Source organism: Echinops telfairi, unplaced genomic scaffold (genome assembly GCF_000313985.2).
Source record: "Echinops telfairi isolate 266 unplaced genomic scaffold, ASM31398v2 ScPeMD7_7467;HRSCAF=8505_1, whole genome shotgun sequence".
Lineage (NCBI taxonomy): Eukaryota > Metazoa > Chordata > Mammalia > Afrosoricida > Tenrecidae > Echinops > Echinops telfairi.
The window spans coordinates 9,955,896-9,974,095 of NW_022111368.1; the positions used below are offsets into that span (position 1 = coordinate 9,955,896).

The 18,200-nt window shown below is 43.2% G+C and overlaps 1 long non-coding RNA gene across 1 annotated transcript in view; it reads right to left on the bottom strand.

Moving 5' to 3' along the window:
* Window positions 1-2,876: 2,876 nt before the first annotated feature.
* Window positions 2,877-18,200, bottom strand: part of LOC123520940 — a 41,305-nt gene continuing 25,981 nt past the window's right edge. The window contains exons 2-3 of the long non-coding RNA XR_006679450.1: window positions 4,093-4,176; window positions 2,877-2,930 (exon numbers count right to left, since the gene is read on the bottom strand). This is a non-coding gene — a long non-coding RNA (uncharacterized LOC123520940). The remainder of the gene's footprint in view (window positions 2,931-4,092; window positions 4,177-18,200) is intronic.

Genomic DNA, 18,200 nt, shown 5'->3' on the forward strand with positions numbered 1-18,200 from the left:
TGGGGCGTGTCCAGCCTGTTTCTCCATGTTTCCGCAGAAATCAGATGCTGACAGGGTTAAATCAAAGCCTCCCCCTTCTTATTTTTTCACCTTCTCACCAAACAGCATGACTTAATGACAAGATGTAAGCACTCCGATTTTTTCTGGCAAGCATGCTTGTTGAAATAATCAATTCACCTCGGAAGATCAAATTGACAGGGCTTAAGTGTGAAGTTATTTCAGATGCTACATTATCTAGCCTGGGGCATGCACGCTGCAAGAGCGCTGTTGAGAAACTGCACGGCTTCAGAAAGATTTCGTGCTATTTCCCCCATAGAATGCATCTGCCCATAAAAACATACGTTAGCCTGTTGCAGGTAACATCCGGGGATAACTTTAGTTTCCCTCTTTCATTTACTCCGACAGTGAAAAATGATTGGAAGACAGCCAACACTTAGATTCATCTGCAGCTTTGGCTCGCATGTCTTTTTAAACGGAAGTGAATATTTTTTTTAAAAAGTGAAATGAAATCTCCATTTGAGCCACACTTATTTTCCTTCAGATATCCTAAACTCAACCAATGTACCACCTGCACCCATCCTTTACCCACACCCACCCCCACTCCCAGTCAACCATACTTGCTTTCTGTAATCAAGATGAGCATATTTTGTTCAAGCCATACTTCAATGATGAAAACTACCATGTAATAGCTCCCTGAGAAGTCAAAGAGCTTAGGCAGGAAACAGTTGTCCACCGCCGTGGAGGAAGACGGAGTGGGGAGGGAAGTGGCATTCAGTGGGCCCATGGAGTCCAAGTAGTGTTCCCATCAGTGAAGACTGGGCCCCAGTTTTCTTTGGGGTCCACACACAAACCATGCTATGAGCAGCAGGTTTTTACATGGTGTTTCATTGCCCGCCCCCCCACACACACTTTTAAAAGTCATTCACAAGATGGAAGCATTGCTATAATTTGGAACGGTAACTCTGTAAAAGAGAGTATAATTCCGATTCTATGTACTTCAACCCTGGCTAGCTCCATGACAGTTTTTGTTTCCTATGAAAGCAGCCTGCTTATTGGTAATTCCTTTAAATAAAGGAATTATTTTCCTCGGCAATTTGTTTTGATTGTGTTAAGTTCTAGCTTGTCCTCCTCTGCTGAGATGGAAGAAAAGCTAATCTGCTGGTTTACTATCTAGCTGCATATAAAAAACAAGCGGAAAATGAAATTTTTCAAAACGCTAAACTCCTAATTTTTGTGACAAAATGTGAATGGAAATGATGAACTTATTCATGAGAGATGAGAATTTCGAAATGAATGATTTATGGGTATAAGCATTAAAATATATTAATCTGGTATGGAGGCAGCAGATTTAAGTATTATTTGGCAATTGAATGCAAAGAACATGCACACTTACATTACGATGTAAACAATGCACTTACCCAGATGTGCTCTTTGAGTGAGTCTGAATCTAAGAGTCTAGCGGTAAAAGTGAGCCAGTCAGGGTCCATGAACCTATCAGAAAGGAGTACTAATAGAGCACAGCCCCAAACCTCCATGACCACCTTGATGGAGCCTACCTTTGAGAACGAATTCTGTAGTTTGCACTCTACTGGTTAAGTTGATCGATTTGTGGTTTGTAATCCATAAAGCACATCTGTAAACACATCTCTAGTTAAAACTTGGAGTTTTGCAAGCTTAACAATATTTTTGAGTAGGCTATTTGTTGTGGTGGGCTGCCTCATGCATCAACTGTCTCGATTCCAGGAACACTACCCCTGCCCAAATCAGGACAATCAACATGGTCTCCAAACATCGCCAAAGGTTTGCTGGGGTCAAAATTGCCCTCAACTAAGAACCACCACTGCAACCCACAACAACTCATGACCATCGGAAGACTATACTGGTCCTCCACAGAGGCCAATATACTGTGAAGCTAAGGAAGTTTCAGGTTGGGCGACCATCACTTCCACAAACACCTTCCAAAGCTCTGGACCTGATTTTGTGCTTATTATTTTCTATTTGTGATTTAAAAATAATACTTTGAAAAAATTTTTATTGTGGTTTTGTTGAAAATATACATAGTAAACATACATACACTAATTCAAATGTCTAAATGCATGAGAGGGCTTCAAAAAGTCATGCAAACATGAAATTGAATAATAGCATTTTTTCATGAACTTTTTGGAGGCTCCTTCATACAATTCAGTGACACTGATTCCATCCTGCGAGTTGTGCAAACATCCTCATCCTTTCCTGCATTTCTCCTCCCCCATTAACATAACTCACTGCCCTCTAAAGGGCCTTTTAATCTTTCAGGTGGATTTGTGAGTTTGATCCCATACAGATAGTTCTTACATAATGAGAAGGCAGACATTTTTCAGTAGTTTAGCTATGCTGCCTTAAAGATGGCCCCCAATATTTTAGAAGTTCAGGAGCTATAAAGTCTGTACCTATCCCTCCTAGGACTTGGTTCTGTATAATAATACACTTTTCAGAACTAAAACCTGTCCCAAAAGACTCCCTACTCTAAGGTCTAAAGAGGCTAGCAGAGAAGACTGTGAGCGATTTGTCCAAAGGACTTACTTCGCACGGCCCATCCAATTACCCAAGAAACACCATCACTTGTGGGTTGAAATGTACTTACCCTTCTTTATCTCCAACCCTCAAGGTTAGATAATCACAAACATAACTTGTAGAAATTATCCTCTTCGCTCCTAGATTCAGATTCAATTACCCTTAATTGAACACCTTCTAGCTGATCCTTATCTTGTGACACACATATTACCACCCTCCTTAGATCCTGTTTACACATAAAGATCTGGCATGCTCGCTACATTTTTAAGACAAAAGTAAAATTTTTTCAGGGAGATCATCTAAATAAGGAACACTTTTCCTACCCTATATTATAGAGGTCTTCCTTATAAGGTTCCATGGACAAAACTCCTCACCATCTGGGAATCAAGAAAAATATATTATCATGAGAAACTGTCTTGTAGAAAAAGAAAAAAGAATCCTTTTGGGCCCCAGAAAACTCAGGGCCAAATTTCTACCTATAAAACCTCATTATAAGGCCAAACAGTAAACATGTCTGGGTCTAGCTCTGTGTGTTGTTTGGGAAAATCTGCTGCATCAGACAGCACTTGAAGACGAAGCTCTGTCTGATTCAAGCCACGGTATTTTCAGTCCCTGGTGTGGAGCTCTGGTGGTGGTGTGGGTTACGTGTCGGGCTGTAACCCACAGAGTCAGCAGTTTCAAACCAACAGCAACTCCTTGGGAGGAAGATAAGACTTTCTACTCCTAAAAACAAGTTAGTCTCAGAAACATATGAGGGCAGTTCTACACAGTCCGTATAAGAGCTCTCATAGCATGTGGATTGGACTTCGAACCACAAGGTCAGCAGTTCAGAACCACCAGCTGCTTCACAGGAGCGTGTGGCAGTCTCAGAAGCCCATAGGAGCGATTCTACCCCGCACTACGGGGCCACTACGAATGGAAACCGACATGAAGGCAGGGAGCTTGGTTTTCTTGCTTTGAATATGCATATGGCAGCTGAACAAGGGGTAAGGAAGCCCAAAGAAGCAGGGATCTCATTGAATCATGGTGTTGGTGAAGAATATGGAATATACCATGTACTACCAGAGCAAAACTGATCAAATCTGTCTTGGGAAAAGTATACAGCCAGAATGGAGAATGGAAAAACGTTGTCTCCCATTCTTTGGGCATGTTCTGGAGAGAAATCAGTGCCTAAGAAAGACATCCTGCTTGGTAAAGCAGAGGGTCAATGGGCGAGAAAAATACCTGCACTGAGAGGGATTGGCCCTATGGCCGAGCAAAAAGGCTCAAACCCAGGGACAAGTGTGAGGGTGGTGCCGGACCAGGAGGGTTGGTCGGTTATTCAGAGACTTGCTAGACGTAGAACAGACTCGGCAGCAACTGTTCTGACTTTACAACTTTCCCTCCCCCTGACTCGCTACGTACATTTTAATATTTTATTAACTGTGGTCAGTTCAAGGTGCCTCCGATTCTTGAGTGAATGAAGAAGCACATTTCAATCTAACAGCAAATGACTATTGTCCCGAAGGCAAGTAGACAGAGTAATACAAAATGACTTACCTTAATGCCAGGCCACACCGTCCAGTTTGAACAGGACAGTCAGCGGTTGCTCGCTGTATCCCCAACCACCGAACGAGCTCTCACCTGTAATTAGATGCACACATAATATGCAAACACGCACTGCCATGTGGATTGTTTCACTGTTATATTGGGGTACTTTCGCCTATAAACTTGAAACTGTGAGATAATATGACTCTTGCTTATTTTCTACCTGGGCCTCCTACAGAGCTCAGCCCCCCCTTGGAGGTACTCCTTGAGCTCCTGTCCGTGCAGAATCCCTGACAGTCTTTCCCTTGTGCCCGTGCTCCCCTCTCTGGCCGGCCTCGACTTGGATTGTGCTCCTGGCCGTACGTTGTCCGAGGCTGAGCTCTTCATGAGTCTCAATCTCTGTCAGGACAGGCAGCAGGCCTATTTTATTTACTATCGTTTACCAGCGTCTGGTACAGTGCCTGCCAGGTTGTTGTGTTGTTCCTTGTCTTTGAGCTGTCTCAGAGTCAAGGCGACCTGACGGAAAAGGGAGCAAACCGTGACCTGGCCCAGTGCCATCTGGAACACCACTGTTGTCCGAGTCTGTTGCCATGATTACGGAGTCCATGCATCCCATAGAGGTTCCCCCCATTCTGACTGAACCTCTAGATCATGTCGTAGGGGCTCACAAAATGTTGGTTGAACAAAGGAATCATTAAATGAAATAAATAATTGTTATCACTTCTCCTTGTTATGAGTTAGCGCTCCTGCATTTCTACAAGATTTGCCAACCATGCCTCAAGGAGACAGGACATTATATAACATTAGCATCGATAAACAAACTCGAGTACAGGTTGGGGGTTCCTCCTCTAGAGGACCTCCAAACCCCAAATAAGGCCCAACCTCCAGTCATTGAGTGGACTCCAACTTAGAGTAGTAACCCTCTGAGGCAGAAGAGGGTTTCTACGCCTGTGATCTTTATGGACAGAGCCTGCCATGTCTTTCTCCCGGGGAGTGATGGAGGAGTTCAAACCTGGGCCCTTTCACGTTTTACCCAAGAAGCTTAACTCTTTCAGAGAAACACCAGCCTTCTTCAAGCCCCCCTCCCAGTGATGCCCTGGGTCTCCGAGGTGGTCTCCATGTGGTCACGGAGAGTCCTGCACCCCCTTCCTGTCTGGCGCTCAGGTTGGTAGTGTTCAATAGAAAGGCCGTGTTCTCTGCTGCCTGCCCCAGTACCTGGGTCATCAGTGAGGACATAGGTTCTCTGCTGAGAATGCTCCCCGAGATGCCTAGCTTCTGGTATACCAAAAGGTCTGCCGAGTCCCCTCCATCTCCTTTCAGGCCTCACTCTGCCTCAGACATACTGTGTTTCCCATGCCACCTTCCACATGGATCACAGCGTTGTGCTGCTAAGCTTCAGACTTCTGAAAGTCCTAGAAACAATGCACCCAGCTTCTGTCTGCTGTTCTCCTCACCACTGCCCTTAAAATGAGTGCATAGTCTAAGAAAGGAGGTGGACACCATTTTATCTCTTCTGTTGAATCATTTTCTATAGCCCTCCAGAGAGAGCCTCAACTACAACCTCCTTCAGACAGAAACAAGACCCCATCACACAAGTCATGTGTCTAATTTGACTGACGTAAGGATGGCATGGAATAAACTCCAGTCTCACTAGGGAGAAACCCCAGAATCCCTTTGAGACTCGTCATTCTTATGAATAACTACAGTGACAGGTTGTGGTGTTCCGCGTGCCGGTTGAGTCATGTGACAGAAGAAAGCTGCACCCGAGCAACATGTGTACCTGCCTTTGGAACTCCAACTTAGGGTGTTTGCCACAAGATGGCAGAGTGGGGGGTGGGTCACCTGAATAAAAGTCACCGTGCAGGTAAAGATGTCTGAGAGATGGGGGCCAAGACACATTACAATCAGATTTTGCATTTTTCCAAACCAAAAATAAAGCTGTTAGAAACCAAGACATGGTTATACTGAAGAGAAAATAAATGCAATGTGGCATAAAACAAAATAACTCCTAGAGCATTTAGAGAGACTCTTATCTACCTCATGATGTTATATAGCTTGCATAAAAGTGCCGTGAACATTCATTTGGTCTGTAGATTCTCCCGCTGACCCCCCTACCTTCTGGTATGTAAGTCCGCCAGTTTTGAGCCTTAACTCTCCTACTAGCTGCTTTCGATTGATTCACTGTGTAGCTTTGCACCACCTTTCCGTGCCTTACTCCAAGTAAACGATCCTGTTAGTGTTTCTCTAGCACAGCAGTTCTCAACCTGTGGGTCAGGAACCCTTTCACAGGAGTTGCCCAATTCATAACAGTAGCAAATTGACAGTTATGAAGTAGTAACAAAAATAATTTTATGGTTGGGGGTCGCCACAACATGAGGAACTGTATGAAAGGGTGGAGGCATTAGGAAGGTTGAAAACCACTGCTCTGGAACATTTCCCAAAATGGGTGATACCATCCTTTGGGGGTGCTGTAACCACCCCAGAGGTTGCAAAAGTAGATGCCTACACTTCATCCTGGAATATAGGCTATAGTTTAAAAAAAAAAAAGAAGAAGAAGTATTTCATTGCCAGGAACCATTGAATTGCTTTTTTTTTTTTTTTTTTTCCTGAAAAGGGAGCAGTAGATCAAATTAGTTCAGAAACCTATGCTCTTGAAAGATGATTTTAACTCCACAAAACAAAAACAAAATAAACCCCCTGCAGTGGAGTCTATCCCAACTCATAGTGAACTTAGAGGACAGGGTAGAACTGCCTCTGTGGGTTCTCAAAGACCGTAACTTTTTTATGGGAGTAGAAAGCCTCCTCTTTCTTCCACAGAGGGGCCTGGTGGTTTCGAACTGATGACCTTGCAGCTGGCAGCCCAAAGTGTAACTTCTATGCCCGAGGGCTCCTTGAAACCGACAAATAGGAGAAGCTAAAAATGATCTCAGAGTTACAGTGTAGTCAAGAACCCTTATGGTACATGGCTTCCTGGCATCGTCCTATCCACCACCTCGTCAAAAGCCCAGGATGAATTCGGCCCGTGTTGAAAAGGACCCGCCAGCAGCATTAGCTCAAAACCATGCTCCGAGTGCCTGCTTTGGGAACCAGCACAGCCGCAGTTGCTTGTCTGCATATGTGGCTGCTGTTGGCTGTCATCAAGTCGATTCCCAGGAGGGTGAGCTCACTGGTGCAGAGGAGGACTGATCTAGATGGACAGCCCTGTCTCCCAAGGGCTTCCTCTGGCTGAGTTCACCCGAGCAACCAGTCCATGAGCAATCTAGTGCTTAGCATTCGGGCCACCCAGACTCAAGGGCTTGAAGGCTTGATATTTTCACTAAGCCCCTACCTTGTCAACAGGGGTGCTCTTTGCTCTCAGCGATCTTCTTACCAATTCAGGCATCAAACAAGTTGCTCTTGGATTGTCATCGAATCCAGAAAATGTATTTGGACACATTTGATTCCATTTAAAATTAATTTTTGACTGGATTATTCTAATGATGTTTTAGATCTGTATGAATGTGTAGATAAACTCTACAGACAGAATGCTATGATGTGCACCATTGTGGTTTTCCAGGCAGCTCCCAGCTTTGGATAAAGCAAGCACTACTTGCTAAACAATGACCCAGGTGTTCCAAACCACTCTCTTTCTGCAAAGAGCCCTTCACTGTTGATATTCCGCTGTCAAACAACATCAACTATCAAGTTAGAAGCACAAAAAGGGGAGATGTCTTCACTCAGCAGGCTCTGCTCATCAAATTTGTTTCCTCAGAAAGTCCAATCTTTGAATACTTTAATCCAATAAAACGATGAATGTCTACCACCCGTCTTATTTGCATTACACTGAAAATCTGCCACCTGAGAATTTCCCCACAGGTGTATTGGTACATAAGGGAGTGAGGTGACAGGGTGAGAATCAGTGGTAGACATTTCGTTCTGGAACTCCCGCCTGCTGGTATGTTGTCATGCTGCAAAGAGAGTTCTCCCCAGGAGATGTATAACCTCTGAGACCTCAGAAATTGTGTCAGGATGGCCCTCAGGGCAACACTACATAGTCTGTAGGGGGCAGTATAACATGATGAAAGGAGTCCACCTCTGGTGAGATGGAACTTGGCTTGGAATTTCAGCATCCATTTGCTTTCCGCTGTGTGATTTTGTAAAAGCTCCATCACCTCTTTAAACATTAGTATCATCTTTGGTTTAATGGAAATGGTACTTCCCCGTGAGTCATTATGGCGATCAAATGGGATACTAAATATAAAGCACCTCATGACCAGGTGACACTGTAGGTTAAGTACTGGACTGTGAATTCAAGGTTGCTGGTTCAAACCCACCAGCTTCTCCTCAGGAGAAAGGTGAAACGATCTGCACCCATTTGGATTTGCAGTCTAAGGGTCCTGAAGGGGCAATGCCACTGTGTTCTGCAGAGTCACTATCAGTCCGAATTGGCTTGATGGGGCTGGGCCTGGCTTTGGTTAGAAAGACATTTGTCGCAGAGCAGGAGACTAAATAAATAAAGTATATCAGTTGGCAATGAATATGATGAGGTGAATGATGGATGAGTATCTGGTTATGCATACAAAGATAGAATTTAAGGCAATATTGATCATTAATCGTAATTAATCTTACACCAAAACATCTAGGCATTTACAAAAAGGTAAATTTTCAGCACCGCTCCCAAATCTTCCATATCAAAGTCTCTGAGGGAAGAGCCAGGAGTGTCCCATAGTTCACAAGGCCCCAGTGGGGTGCATATGAATCGGCTTGACTCTAGGTAAGTAATTTTGTTTAACTCGGTACATTTTAGTTTTGTTCATATCCGCACTTTTCTACCAACCCGTTACATAGTCATTGACTTAGAAGTATCACCGATCATTTAGTACGCTCTAAAGATCAAGCAATCATCCAAACAAGTCCTCTCTTTTGAAGGTTTGATGATTTGGCTTTGTTTTCCTGTGCTTAATGTTCATTCTTTCATCCATGGGTGAAGGCTTGGGTATATTTAATAAATCCACTGCCTGCTGCCAAGGCTGGGTCTTTCAGACATCACAGTGCTCTGGGAGTGCTCACTAGGTAGGAAGGGAAAACACGATTGCCCAGGAAGAAGAGAGAGTCAAGTTAAATAATGTGTTGATCTCTGGAAGTATTTTTATACCTTAAAAACAGGAATAAATATGGAGATCCTGCCTGCTTAGCTGATAGCCTGAAAGCTAGACACTACATGCTAAATATTCCTCTCTCAATGCTGGCTTTTTTCATTTGCAACACAATTGCACATTCCCATCCTGGTAATTATATCAAAGGCACCCTTTCCGTACCTTAAATGTGTCCCCGAGCAGGAGGCCACAAAAGGGGGTGGACAGAAGAGCAAAGATATGGAAGAAGAAACTCAGGGGTGTCGAATCCTAGAGAAAACTTGGACTCCTAAGTCAGAAGTCAAGGAAATAACTTAAGTTTCCTCTAATTATAGCTACTGCACATCAACAGTTTATGCAGAACAAATTACAGTTTCTCAGCTCCTTGATACTTTGGCTGTAACTACATGACCTTAAAATATCTGCAGGCAAAGTGAAAAAATGCAGTCAATATCCAGGGACTGGTAATGCCAAAGGAGCATTTTCCATGGACAGAGTTGCTTTGTTGTTGCTGCTTTGCACACACCCTACTAAGCCCTATAGAAGCACCCAAAGAGGTGGATGTTGTACCATCTTAAGAATGCAGACAATCATTGTAAAGATGAGTTTGACAGAAAATGATCAGAAGACTGCTTCTAAACATGGCGCCTGTGTACAGCCAGCCATGCCCATGTAGGTGTAGGCCCTTTTGGGCTAGCATGTTCTTAGCTGCCACCGAATAGTCCCCTATACACAATGGAACGAAACACTGCCTTGTTCAGCCCCATCCGCATGATCTGTTGGGAATTAGTGCATTGCGATCCGTAGGACTTTCATTAGCTGAGATCACTAGGCCCATCTTCCTAGTCTATCTTAATCTGGGAACCTGTTCGACAGCATAGCAACACCCAAGCTCCCAATGACAGACAGTCGTTGCACGTGTATGGGGTTCATTGGCTAGGAATTACACCCAGGTCTCCCTGCCTACCCAGCTCCACCTCATTGCCAGAATCAATTCTGACTCATAATCACTCTATAGAAGAGGGTTGAACTGCTCCTATGGGTTGCCAAGACTAGTAACTCTTCACAGGAGTAGAAAGTCTGGTCGTTCTCCCAGGGTTCTGCTGTATAGAAGGTGAGAATTCTGGCACAAAAGGATGGCTGCTTACTGGGGCTGCCCAAATATGGGCTCCTGAATGTTCACCACAATGTCACCTCTTGAAAGGACTTTTAGTATCTATTTTTAATTCAAACATGATACAAGTAACAAAAGCATTCCATCGAGCTGACACCAACATAGAACCTATCGTGTGCCACCCAGCCTTCTCAGGTCTTTATGTCGGTTGCTTCCTGTAATCATTTCAACAACCCTAGGCAATTGTTTCCATTATTGTTGCTCTCACAAGAGAGGAGGACAAGGAGCTCTGGGGGCACTGTCACATAAGCACTGAACTGCCACCCTCCAGGTTAGCCACTCCGTGAGACAAAGGTTAGCCTATCGACTCCTGTAAAGATTGCTGCCTTGGAATGCTATGTAAGTTCTCTATGAGTCAGAACCGACTCGATGACAGTGCAATTTTTAACAAAGGAGGACACAGAAGCAAAAAAAGATTTAAGTGACCTGGCCAAAGTCATACAGCTATGAGATGGCAACATGAACATCACGATGCAGAATGTCTGGTGCCAGAGTCTACACTATTTATCAACCATGATCGGTTTAAACTCTACATAGCATTTACTGACAAGATAGCCCAAGTACATCACCTTCCTATCTACATAGACAAATACAATAAACAGAAATACATCCTTGTGTTAGACCGGGTTCTCTAGAGAAACAAAACCAGGACCCTAATGATTTCCTGTATATTATATAACATAAGAAATAAAGTTAATTAATCTATAAAGCAGTACAAATGGCTCAGTACAACTCACTTCCATGAGACAACTAATACACTGGCAGTCCTTCAAGTCTTGAGGGCCACCAGGTAGTCCTCTTTAGAGCAATGCAGGCTATTGGCCACAGGCAGCAAATAGCATGGCAGGTCACCAACAGTCAGCCAGATGACAGGGTCTGACAGTCCCCAGCTCAAGCGATACATACTCCAGTAGCATGGCAAAGCAGGTCTTGAAGGAACCTCATACTACAGTGACACAGTCCATGGGTTAGGTGTCCCACAGGTAGTGTAGCTTGCAAATTGAGGCAGAGAACAAGCTAAGGCAACCGCATGCCAGTCTGATCATCAAAGAGCAAGAGACAAGAAAGGCGAGTCTCTCTGAGCCATTTATCTCTCCCCCTTCAATTAACCCCACATGTGTTCATTGTCCAGGTTGGCACACAAAACCTACCTAGCACAGTCCTAATATCTCTTCTTTATCATTCGTTTTAGGAAGCTGGTAATACACTTGACCAGCTTGACTACCCCAAACTATTCGGTTGCTTTTGAGGGGAATTTGGCTTACATGATCCCATGTGTGTCAGAATGTGTCCAATGGTTGATTTTTTGGGAAGTAGATGACCAAGCTTTCCACCCAAGGTGCCTCAGGGTGGACTGGAACTTCCAACCTTTCATTTAGCAGCTGAATACGTCAAAGATTTGTGCCACTCAGTGACTCCTTCAGCTGGCCTAAAGATCATGAACCTGTGTGGATCCTCCTCTTTCTTTGCCTGCTCCAGCAGACTCATCTCTTCCCACCACTTCCCCTCGGATGAAATGTGTCATCACCCTGCTCTCATCCATTAGAAATAGAAAACCTGAAATACTCCCAGCAGGGGTACATCGTTTGGAATTTAAAGTGTAGCAGCTTCCTCCAAAACTCCAAAATCAACTGGCATTGAGTCAATTTTGACTCCTAGCGGTCCTGTAAGACAGAGTAGAACTGCCCTGTTGGGTTTCCAAGACTTTAAATCGTTACAGAAGTAGAAAACCTCATCTTTCTCCGACAGCTCCATCAGCTTTACATACAGGACTCCAGTTATTTGTCCCATGTTTTCTTGCAAGCTACCCTCGATTGGCTTCATTATGCTGCAGCTCCTCCGGGGAAGTTCATCAATGGTTGAAAATGGCCTTGCCATTCAGTAATAAGAAGACACCAAGAAACGTGCACGAATACAACAAAAAGTTTAGGCGAATCACGTCATCTGACCTTCACCACGTGCCAACTGGAGGGAGAGTTCCTGCTCATGGCAAACTCCTCCGCTGTAGGTAGATAATGTGTCAACGTGCTGCTGTCAATGTGTTCTTGTCGGAGCAGGGGGACAGCATACCAGCCAAGGGCAAGCAGAGAAAGAATAAACGTGACTCTGACTTAGCTAGAACTGACTAGAGTTTGATATTGATCTTAATTCATAATGAGCTTGCAAGAAATAGCAAGATGTGTATTTTACCTACTTAAATTTTATTTCAAATTCCAAATGTACTAGCTAGGAAAAAGTGGACTTAAATTGTATTGGGATTATCCATCTTCTCCAAAATATTCTAGAACCTTCTATAGTGAGTTTGGGGTTCTGTTTTGTTTTTGAAGAAGTGTAGTGGTAGGAGGGTAGAGGGCATCTAACTGCTTGGTGTTCAAGTCCTGTGCTCTCTGCTGAGTCCATGGGTCTATATCACATTTATCTTCATAAGTGGTTGCCTGGGGTCTCCAGCACTAGCATATAGATACGCAATATAAGCCACATGTGTAATTATAAATTTACAACCACATTTTTAAACATGAAAATAATTAGGTGCTAGTGGCTCCCTTTCTAGTCCAGTTCTGCTCTCCACCTCCACCCTTTTCCAGGGCAATGAAAACCGCTAACTGCCTGCTGAGATAAGGAAGAAAGGCAGGGAAAGAAAGCATAGGTCTGAAGCTTCAAACATTGTGCTTTTCAGACGCACTGAGGATTTTAAGGTCAATTATACTTTTGTTGTTAACTAGCCTCTTTGTAAAGTATAAGACATAGTTTTAATTACTAAATATTGCTCCCAGATTGTAAACATAAAAATACTGTGAGTCATCATTAGGGCATTCCTTAGGCATCCTGACATTCTCTCTTCAGCATAATATAGTCTTGTTGTGGTGGTGGTTGCTCGCTGCTGTCCAGTCAATAGTGGATCATAACCACCGTATGTACAACGGAAGGAAATATTGACCAACCCTTCTCCATCCTAACAATTGTCCATGATGTTTGTAAATTGACCACACTTTATGGATGAGCTATAAAATGCTGTAGCTCATGGGAAAATGTTTGCTAAGAAGGCATCTTCCCCGACACACACACACACACACACACACACACACACACACACACCGATTTTACTTCTTCTTTCTCAAGCACACCAATGGGCTGACTCATTATGTTTGGAGGACTCAAAGTTTCCCTTCTAAGACTTCCATAGTATTTCCTCAGTCTTTTTTCATGATAAAGAGTCTGTCCACTGTGTAGCCGCGCCTTATAGATATCTAATTCACATCCATTGAATTGACTGGAGAACTATTTCTTTAGAAAAGTTCTATATGTTAGATCAATTAGATGAATAGATATCAGAAATCTTGCTTTGCTATATAAAGGGTGGATAGTTTTAAAATAACATTTTAGAAAAATTCGATTGTAAAACATCACTTGCTTTCTATTAGAATCGACTACATCTAAAAACTTGAATCTTGGCTGAAGGCAGAGCTATCCAGGAAGATATTTATTTCTATTTTATTGACCATTTCAAGGCATTCAACTGTGTGGATCGTAAGATGATAGCCTTGAGAAGAATGGGGATTCCTAAACACCCAATTGTGCTCATGCAGAACCTGGACGTGTGAGAACAGAACAAGGAAACGTGGCCTGGTCTAAAATCAGAAAAGACGTGAAACAGGGTTGTATCCTCTCATCATACTTCCTCAATCTGTACGCTGAACTACTCATCAGAGAAGCTGGATGCTGTGAAGAAGAATGTGGCATCAGACTGGAGGAAAACTTATGAACAACTTGGGATATGCAGATGACATGACCTTGCCTGCTGAAAGAGAACTTGAAACACTGTTGATGAAGATCCAGGATTGCAGCCCTCAGTGTGGATTACAACTCAATATAAAGATAACCAAAATCCTCACAACTGGACCAATAGGTAGCATAATGATAAACAAACAAGGAATCGATGTTTTCAAGGATTTCATCTTGCATGGATCTACAATGCTCATCTCCAATCAATCCTCACGGAAGCAGCAGCCAAGAGATCAAGCAATGCATTGCATTAGGTAAATACATTGCCCAAGACCTCTTTACAGTGCTGAAAAGCATGGATGTTACTTTGAGGGCTAAAGTGCACCTGACCCAGACCATGGTATTTTCAGTTGCCTCACACTCACGTGAAAGCTGGACATTGAATAAAGAAGACAGATGAAAAATTGATGGATTTGAATGATGGTGCTGGGGAAGTGCATTGAAAGTACAATGGATTCCGAAAGAACAAACCAACCTGTCTTAGAAGAAGTCCAAGCAGAATGCTCCTTAGCGGCAGGAGCAGCAAGACTTCTTCACGCACTTTGCACGTGTTGTCAAGAAAGACGAGGCCCTGAAGAAGGGCATCATGACTGGTAAACCAGAGGGACAGTGAAAAAGAGGAAGACCCTAAATGAGAGGCATTGACACAGTGGCAGTAACAATGGACTCAAACATAAGAACAATTGGGAGGAGGGCGCAGGACCCGGCTGTTTCCTTCTGTTGCGCACCGAGCTGCTTGAGTTGGACAGAACAACAGCAACAAAAGAGCTTTCAAATATTTGCATTATCAACTGCTCAGGTGATGATTAAGCTTGTTAGTCATTCATGAATATGATATAGTGTCAAAAGGGCCATCGTTATAGATGTTGTGAGCATCAAGTACTTTATATTTGTGAAACCACTTCCACTTCCTACAGCTCATGGATCCTCACCACTTTCCTGGGCAGAAGGCAGAGCTGTGCCAGGCTTTCCTCCAGACTCATGGATACAGGCTCCCAGGAGCATTCTTTACCCTATTGTCATGGGTAACTTATGTCCCAGGAGCCAATTTGAACTCATGGCAACTCCCTGTGTGTGAGAGCAAAACTAGGCTCTATAGAATTGCTAATGGATGCTTTACCAGCCCTTGCTTTGAAGCACTTGTGGTGGACTCACACCACCAACCTTTCAGCTACAACCTCGTGCGTGAACCATTGACACCACGTCCACGTAGGACCTGGTGAAATGTCCGGTAGCATCCTGAGAGACAGCGCGGTGCTGTGGTGACTGATGAGCTCTAGCATCAGACTTCCTTAGGTTCAAGTCACAGCTCGGTCATTTCTAAATCCCCTTTCCTCTTCCATAGAATGCAGCTAGTAACAGCCCTCCCCTCATAGAGTTGTGAAAGCTTCCATGAGAATATTCAGAGGTGAACACAGCACCTGGCACAATGGAAGTGCTCAGTGCATGTTAGCAATGATAGCTATTCTTTTACACCAATGTGGTCTCATCTCCAAGGTGGTGAGGAAAGTTATAGCAGGTCTTCCATAATGCTTACCAAATAAATCCAAAGACTGAGTTCATTTGTAAGAGGTTGAGGGGAAACATGGAAAGTGAACTGAGCTATTGGGTGTGGGAGAATGAGAAAAAAGGACCTGGAAGCCCAAGAATGGGAGGGACTGCATGGCAACGGAGGCAGGAGAAACCCTCACTTCCTGGGAGCAAAGAAAAGTAGTGGAAACGCTTGTTGGTGAATGAGAGGGCAAGATGCCAAGTTTGTAATAAAGAAGTGATTAATTGAGGCAGCCAGGGAAAGGATTAGAAAAGAGAGCTTTTGATATTGTGCAGTTAGGAAGGAAGACTGGAAAGAATTTTAACGCTTATGAAAAAAAGAAGAAGAAAGAAAAAAAGGAGAGCCCCAAAAAATGAAAGACCGGAGAACTGATTTTGTGTTGTTTTGTTTTTAACGGGTTTCTGTTTCATCCAATGAAGTAGGCAGTATTCTGTTAACCATGTGTATTTCTCCTTTGGTGACTTTTACCTAGGGAAACAGAGTCTTTTGTTTGAAACCCTAAACAGACCAGGACCCAAATATGAAAGTTGAGACATAAGGCATGAAGCCATCATGCAATGCTAGCTTTTGAAGGGACATTCCCAATCAGAGTGACATTAGCTGAACTCAACCTGCCGCGGTCCTTGCCAAACTGCTGGTTCTTGTATATTGTATGTGGCAACATCCAGAATGAAAGAGATGGACTCCTAACATTCGCTTCACAGTAGGAGCTCTGAGGTCAAGTAGATGAATAAGAGACTCAGAAACATTTAAGATAATAAAGACTAAGTGGGGAACCATGTGTAACAGCAGAATTTCAACCCCTTCACCTACAGTCGAGAATGACCTACACTGGATCTAGCAGCTCTTGTCCTAAGATGCTTCTATATTGCTAATGTATCCCCCCCTGACGCTCCTGTTGACTAAATACAGCATAAGGGCGTTTTAGGAGACTGGACAAGAAGGTGGAAATCACCTGACATGACATGTTGAAGTTGAAGAATTGGGAACCCAAGAAGTAAATGTCCTTGTAAAAGTAGTTCCCAAACCTGAGTGAGATCTATAATTCGTTTCCTACTTCCCACCCTCTGCCACGGCCTCTGAATCGTTTGACTGCCCAGGAAAACAAGCAAAGTACAACCAAACTACATATTGTGGAACCTGGCAGTCCACTCTCCCTCCAAAGGCTTAGCAAATACATTTCTTTTAGGTTAGGAACCTAATTCAGTAGCCAAATCCTATTTTCCATTCCCACAAGTTAGGCCAGTTGTCTATAGCGTCATTCAAAGTTCCGATGAGAATTCACTGGGTGAACATGGTAAGAGGAGGGTAAGACATCTGAGTGTGTTACATGAAGCATGACCCACTTATCAAATGGCATTTACTTATTACCGTATTTATTATCAAACTGAAAACAATTCACAGAAGCAAAAGATTCCCCAAGCTGTGCAATCCAAGTCTTTATTAACTTTGTAATAATCATGTGTGTAATTCAAGTTCTTAGAATCTTCTCAGAATATGTAGAAGAATCATGTATCATATAACGGATGTGTACTGGAAAGTCTGTATCACAAAAGTAATTATATTAATATATTTTGCTATTGCTTTGCACAGACCACCAAATTGAAATTTCTAAGTAGTTGGATGATGGTTTAAGAGATCTGAAATCCCATTTCAATTTGCATATGAATTTGGAATAAGTCACATTTTGCTGGACCTCAATTTTTCCATCTGTAAAGTGGGCATACTAGACCATGTTAGTTCTAAGATTCTTACCAAGTTCTATTATTTTATGAGCTTCCTGCACATCTATTTCCTGGGTCGCCATCACTGCAAAGTGATGATGTTGGAATAAATTATCTCTGAAATAACTGGCTAGTAAAACTAATACTTGATTGGTATTCATTGTAGCCACATAAGTATAATGGCATATTTTTGTAAAATGGAAGTATCCAATTTTCAGGTAAGCTCTAGGGATGCTTGATATCAGACACCATATCATGGTTATCTTTGTGAATCTTTTCACAAACCAAGTAAGCAAAGAAGGTTCAACCACAGTCCGTACTGTGGAACCTGGCAGTCCATTATCCCTCCAAGTGCCTAGCATCCTGGCTAGCACGTGTTATTGCTGTGGGGTGCCATCAAGCTGAATCCAAGCCATAGTAACCCCATGTGATAGACTAACACTGAGCAAGGTGTTTGTTTGTTTTGAATCTTTAAGAGCGCAGGTTGTTAAGTATGTCCTCCTGCAGGGCATCTGGTGAGTTCAAACAACTGTACCTTTCAGTGAGCACTTCGCCATTGTCCCGGTGCCATCACATTAAGGTAGGTTCTAGTTTGCTCTTTTACAACCAAAAAAGTGTTGAAATGCTCACACAGCTAAAAAACAAAATGAATTAATGGATCTGCCATTTCAGCTCAGTCCCCCAGGCTTCATGCTCATCTTGTGTCCCCTTATGTTGCCTTATTTCCAGGATCCCTGGCAGCTACATGCAATAGGCCCATTTTTTAAGATAAA